This window comes from Sinocyclocheilus anshuiensis, unplaced genomic scaffold, assembly GCF_001515605.1.
Source record: "Sinocyclocheilus anshuiensis isolate Anshui unplaced genomic scaffold, SAMN03320099.WGS_v1.1 scaffold123, whole genome shotgun sequence".
NCBI lineage: Eukaryota > Metazoa > Chordata > Actinopteri > Cypriniformes > Cyprinidae > Sinocyclocheilus > Sinocyclocheilus anshuiensis.
In genome coordinates this window covers 135,415-141,536 of record NW_015552536.1, presented here as the reverse complement: position 1 = coordinate 141,536, position 6,122 = coordinate 135,415, and positions in this window count along the sequence as shown.

Genomic DNA, 6,122 nt, shown 5'->3' with positions numbered 1-6,122 from the left:
TGAAACATTAAAAATGCTAGTAAAAAAAAAAAAAAAATAATTAAAAAAATATATATATAATACGGTATATAATTTATATATAATTTCTTTTTCAATTTGACATTGGTAGTTGATGGTTGCTTAAGTTAGAGTTTAGATGTTGTGAAGTTTGTTATATTTATTAAAATATCAACACTGTTAAAAAACTCTGGGGGTATTTCAAGTAAATAATTTCTTATGGGTTCAGCTGACAAAAAGTGTTTTGAACGCTTGCTCTACACTACCAAAGTGTCTTTCTCTCACCTCTCGGTGTTGCACACACACTCACTCATTCTGTCTCTTTTTAACGTGAACTCTCTTCGCACATGCTAAAACACACGACACACTCTCAGACACACACAGAGTGCCTGCAGCAAGTAGACACTTCTTCCTCTCACAGGAGCTGATGTGCAAAGAGTGTGAGTAATCGGCCATGATGCACCATCTCAGGAGGGAGAGTGTGTCCTTCTCATTCAGACACCACAACTCAAGACTTTGCATCACCCAACAACCCACACACACTTCATTACATTTCCAGAAACACATCAGCACTACTTTCACACCACAAAACCTCTTATTTATAATGATTTTACACAATAATCACATTACAGTGCAGGGTAGTTTGTTATTATGTAACCTATCCTCCAAAGAGCAGAGAGTAACAGTAAAGGAAGTTGCCACACACCATACCTTCAGATATTGGCATGTACATTAAATAGTCATTCTAGGTTAAATCAGAGACAATACAGGCCACTTTTGCATTACAGCGATTGAGAGAAATTGGAATGCCTGATAAAATGCTACACTGATGACGTATTTTTGTAGGCCAACCCAGACATTGGCATCTGCTTGGTTCCCTCAACAAAAACCCAATAGGATTTCTATTGGATTACTGCAGAAAATAAGCTCTGTGACCAACAAATGATTCTTACATTATTTATTTATTTATTTATTTATTTAGTCATGTAAATATTCACAAATGAAAGGAACTGAATTTTGTAGCATAAAGACAACTGCCAGAAGTAAAAAGCCAAACTAATACTAATAACGAACTACACCACAGTTACAAGACTTGTATGCTACCACCACTAAGCTTCTGACAGCTCTTTCAGTCTTCATTTATTAAAAACATTTTCCCTGAAATTTTGAGCTGCAATAGTTTGCAAGAGTGTGATAATAAATGAGGCTGTGAAAGCGGACTGGTTAATTAGTTTTCTGTGCAGTGTGATAATGTGTAATGTCCCCAGCAACCTCTGTAGTCCCATTTAGCTACTTGTTAGAAACTGCCTTTTTAAAAGGTTGAAATAAATAAATAAATAAATAATAAAAAGGGAGTATTACTGATGTATTTTGTTGTGATTTATGTCATAGAATAAAATGTGAAAATATCTTGATCTTGTATTAACCAAAGACCTTATTTTAGGCATTTTTTAACCTAAAATGCATTCTAAAAAAATAAAAAAATTGACTCTGGAACCGTTAAAATGCTAAATCGTCTCTGGGTTAGAATCTCATATAGAATCTCTGCAGCAGTCTATATGGTGGCTCTACTGTAAGCCCCTTCTTCTAAATAAAAGAGCGAATCAGCAAAATCAATTCTTGCTGTTTGATGACAGCATCACTGAAGCTGCTGTTAGATGCTCCAGATATCATAGAAACAGCCATAAAGTGGTTGGTGTTATTAAACTTGTGCTTAGCCTTTGCTTTACAGTATACATGTGCTTTGGCTGGACCAACCTGAAATATACAATTTCTATGTTTTCTATGTTATTTGATCACAAGAAACAAAGGCTATGATACTGTACCTTTAATTTCAGATTTTATTAATGATTAGAAAAAATGTTACTGAAATATGAACCTGGTAAGCAGTTTTTGAGATTTTGGTATTCTTTATTTAATTAGATAGGAGCTGCAAATAGCTGCCCAAGTGCATTCCCAAGATGGTCGCCAAGTGAACTGACTTGCCCCAAAAAGGTCTGTGGTTAAATACAATAAAAACCAACCCAGGCTCATTGGGAAAATGTGCCTGTGGTGGCATTTCTGCAAAACGATACTATGTTGCTTTCTGCACGAATCACAACATTTTCAAAATATCTGATTAGTGGCAAGGTACATTTTCTATGGTGTTTGAAAATGATGTACATACCACCTACACTCAACCCTGCCTTAAACCAAACTGATAGTGGTATCAAAAGCAAACATGAGATTAAAACACAATAGCTGAAGCAACCATTCCATTTTAACTTGTTTCTACAAGTCTTTAAGCTTGTTTATCATGGCTTTTGTTTCATAGGACTTGTACCCGAGTTTTCTGCATCGTAAGTGAAAGATGAGCTACCGAGCAACTTTACTACATCAGAAAAGCATATGGTTGTGATCGAAAATGACAAAATATATTAATTTACAATTCATACACTATAGTAAAAGTGTCTTGAGGTCATAACACAGTATTGTGCAAGGAACCATGCAAAAATCATAACCAGAATCAGAATCAGAATGAACTTTATTCGGCAGGTGTGCGTAAACACACAAGGAATTTGTTGTATTTTTTAGGAGCTCTTGGTACAAACATATATACATACATACATACATACATACTGTATATGACATAGACTTGTTTGCTAGGTAAGCAAATTGCAGGGGGTCCAGCAAGGGTCCAGTACTGTTCTTCAAGTAGGCCAACACCAGTCTCTCAAATGACTTTTGACGTTAAAGCAACAGGTCTGTAGTCATTTAGTCCTATTTGACACTTGAGTGGTTGAACTAGGTATTGCAGTCCAAATTCAAAATATTGGAGAGGGTTTTTTTCACCTGGCCTCTCCTCCTCAGACTTGACGCACACGCAGGTTGCCAGATTGACGACACCAACAGGAACGAGCGCACTTGATGATGAATGAAATGAAATACACTGTGTTTTCCGCCAACTGGCAACCCGGAGTGCCGAAATACAATTGGGTAAACTGGCAGTGGGCGGGTTTCACAAACCAAAACAGAGAACGACATTCCGGCCTGGAACGCACATTTTCAAAGAAGAATAACTGACTGTAGCATTGTTTTTTCAGATAAACAAGTATGTTAACTTAGCATGTTTCTTAAATATCTGCAAACATATTATGGTATTTTTATGCTTTAGTAGAGTCAAAAAGCAGTAGGGGGGAGGGAGGGGAAGGGTGTTGATGGCTGTGTTGTGAGACAGTCAGAGTGGGTGTGGGGTGTGAGACCAGGCTTTTCAAACCTGCAGTAACACTCTTTCAAACTGTCGGCAAAAGTTGATTCGCCACAGTCCTGGGGGATGGGGTCTTGTAGCTGTTGATGCCTTTCAGGGTCTTCCACACTAATGTAGGGTTGTTGCTGGAAAACTTTTTTTTCAGCTTTTCAGGGTAGCTTCTCTTAGCTACTCTTATCTCCCTATTCCATGTGTATTTGGCCTGTTTGTACAAGGCTTTGTCCCCACTCCTGTAGGCATCCTCTTTGGCCTGGCGAAGCTGTTTGAGTTTTGCACTGAACCAAGGTTTGTCGTTGTTAAATGTTAAATAAGTCCGGGTTGGAACACACGTCCTCACAGAAACTGACGTAGGATGTCACGGTGTCAGTGAGCTCAACCAGATCAGTGGCTGCAGCCTCAAAAACACTCCTATAAGTGCAGTCGAAGCAGGCTTGTAAATCCCACTCTGCTTCATTAGATCATCTCTTTACAGATCTCACTACAGGCTTAACAGATTTAAGTTTCTGCTTGTAGGCTGGTAGAAGATGAACCAAACAGTGATCAGACAGTAGTATGCATCCTTTAAAACTGTGTAGCAATGGTCCAGTATATTGCTGTCCCTGGTAGGGCATGTGAATGTGCTGTCTGTATTTAGGCAGTTTTCAGGGGAGATTAGCCTAAAACTGCGCTGTTGGAATTTCACGAGCGCACCAGTGTGCTTCCCTCGTTTGCGTCGCTTGGAGCGCTTGTATAGGATCGCAGCTCCTCTGACTAGAATGTACAGTAAAATGTCTGAATGCTCAAAAGTCGGCAAAAAGTTATTTGGTGTGCTATTTCTGATGTCTAGGAGCTCATTTATGGAACATGATCTTTACTTAATATCCTAATGATTTTTGGCATAAAAGAAAAATCGATAATTTTGACCCATGCCATGTATTTTTGGCTATTGCTACAAAACCCCATCGACTTAAGACTGGTTTTGTGCAAAAAAAAAAAAAATAGTAAAAGTACCAAGGAGCTACAAACCGAGGCAGCCATCCGTGGCACCATCTTGTCTTTATTAATCAACAATCTGCCTCTGTAATCATAATTTATGTGAAAAGGGATAAAAGTTGTTGGTGTTTTACTACCACTAGTGTTAATTTCAGCTGGAAACTACAGAGAATTCTATTTGTTTTTGGAGTTTTGCTATGTTGCTTTAAGCTCAATTGACTCGCCTCTATTATCTATTATCACCTGTGACTTACTGTAAATTACAGATGATAATTAAATGAGTTGTTGAGCTAAAACCTATCCCTTTTGTAAAAACAAAGCAAAAGGCATCTGCAGTAATGCACTTAGAATCTATAAATCTAAATGGAAAGTGTACAGCAAAATATGCAACTGTCAGCCTTTCTGTTTACTCTTGCACCTCTGTGTAAACTCATGAACTGTGTTCATGTTTAAGCCACACTCGATCTCAGAGTACAGAAACAAAGTTAAGTGTGCTAAAGACATAAGGCTTATTATACATTCTGGCTGCTGTATTAAAGATCTCTTTATGTCTCAATCACAGTCACATGCAGGTATTTCAAACAGCACTGTTTATTAAATAACGAGTCACCGGATGGGACCCATCAGCATCAATTTATGCAGCTGTGGCTCTAAGCAAATCTATCAGCAGTGATTGGTGAGAGAAAACAATCAGAGGGCGGCCAGAAGCCAAAAGTTCAAACTCTCATGAACTGAACTGCTTGGCAGTGTAGCGTATGGACCAATCAAAAACACAATTTTTCATTTTGATTTAACAAATCTTGACAGACAGTTGACCCTGAGAGGTCAAGTAAATATCTACAGCGGATCTAAATATTTATAATTAATTATAACTAGTTATGGTTAATTATTCATATTTCCCTTATGAGCTGATTCGCTACAGCAGTATCCTTTTTTATTCATCTGCCCCCCTTCCTCCCGCATAGAGGAAATGAGTGTCATCTCCCAGAGATTTAGTTCTCATGCATATAATTTCTCTTATCTTTGTCTCTTCTTTTCTCTTCTCTTCTGTTCCTGTCTAGTCTCATTTCATCCTCTGTTGTTTTGTCTTGTTTCTTGACACGTTTTTTGTACTCTCATCACATATTGTCTTTTGTCATCTTTTCACATTACTGTAATTTTTAATTAAGAATTTGTTCCTGTGACTTAATTTTAAGCCACAAGTTTAACTAAATTATGATTTAACTATATTAAAACAAGGGAATACATTAATAAAATGTAGCCACAAATTATGTTGTGAGAACAAATTTTTACAAATTTATTTTGCTAAAACACTATAACCAGGCTTTTGAACTAAAATTTCAAAACCATAACGCCATTTTTCAAAAAGCACACCCATTTTGCTGAACTATAAACACTATTCCCCTGCTTTAACACATGAGTCAGATTTGGTGAACTGTTACTGCAAAACTCTACACACAAATCCCTACATTTCTCAGTGCTTACACCATGTGGTCATTTAGAAAGCACTAGCATTCAATACTGTTCACTCAAGTCAGCACAGCTTGAGCTCAATTAGCAAACAATTACCCAGGTGGAAACACTAAGAGTCAAAATTGAACACACATCAATCAGATCCTTCAATAAATAGATAAAATTGCCCGAATCAGTTCACTGAGCTTTGGAACAATGGATCCACAGAGAAATGAAGGAATAGGTCGAAGAGGAAGAGGAAGAGGAAGAGGAGGAGGAGGAGGAGGAGGAGGAGGGAGAGGAAGAGGACGTGGAGAAGGAGGACGGAGAGGAAGAGGACGTGATGAAGGAGGAGGGAAAGGAAGAGGACGTGATGAAGGAGGAGGGAGAGGAAGAGGACGTGATGAAGGAGGAGGAGGAGGAGGGGGGGAAGGAGGAGGGAGAGGAAGAGGAC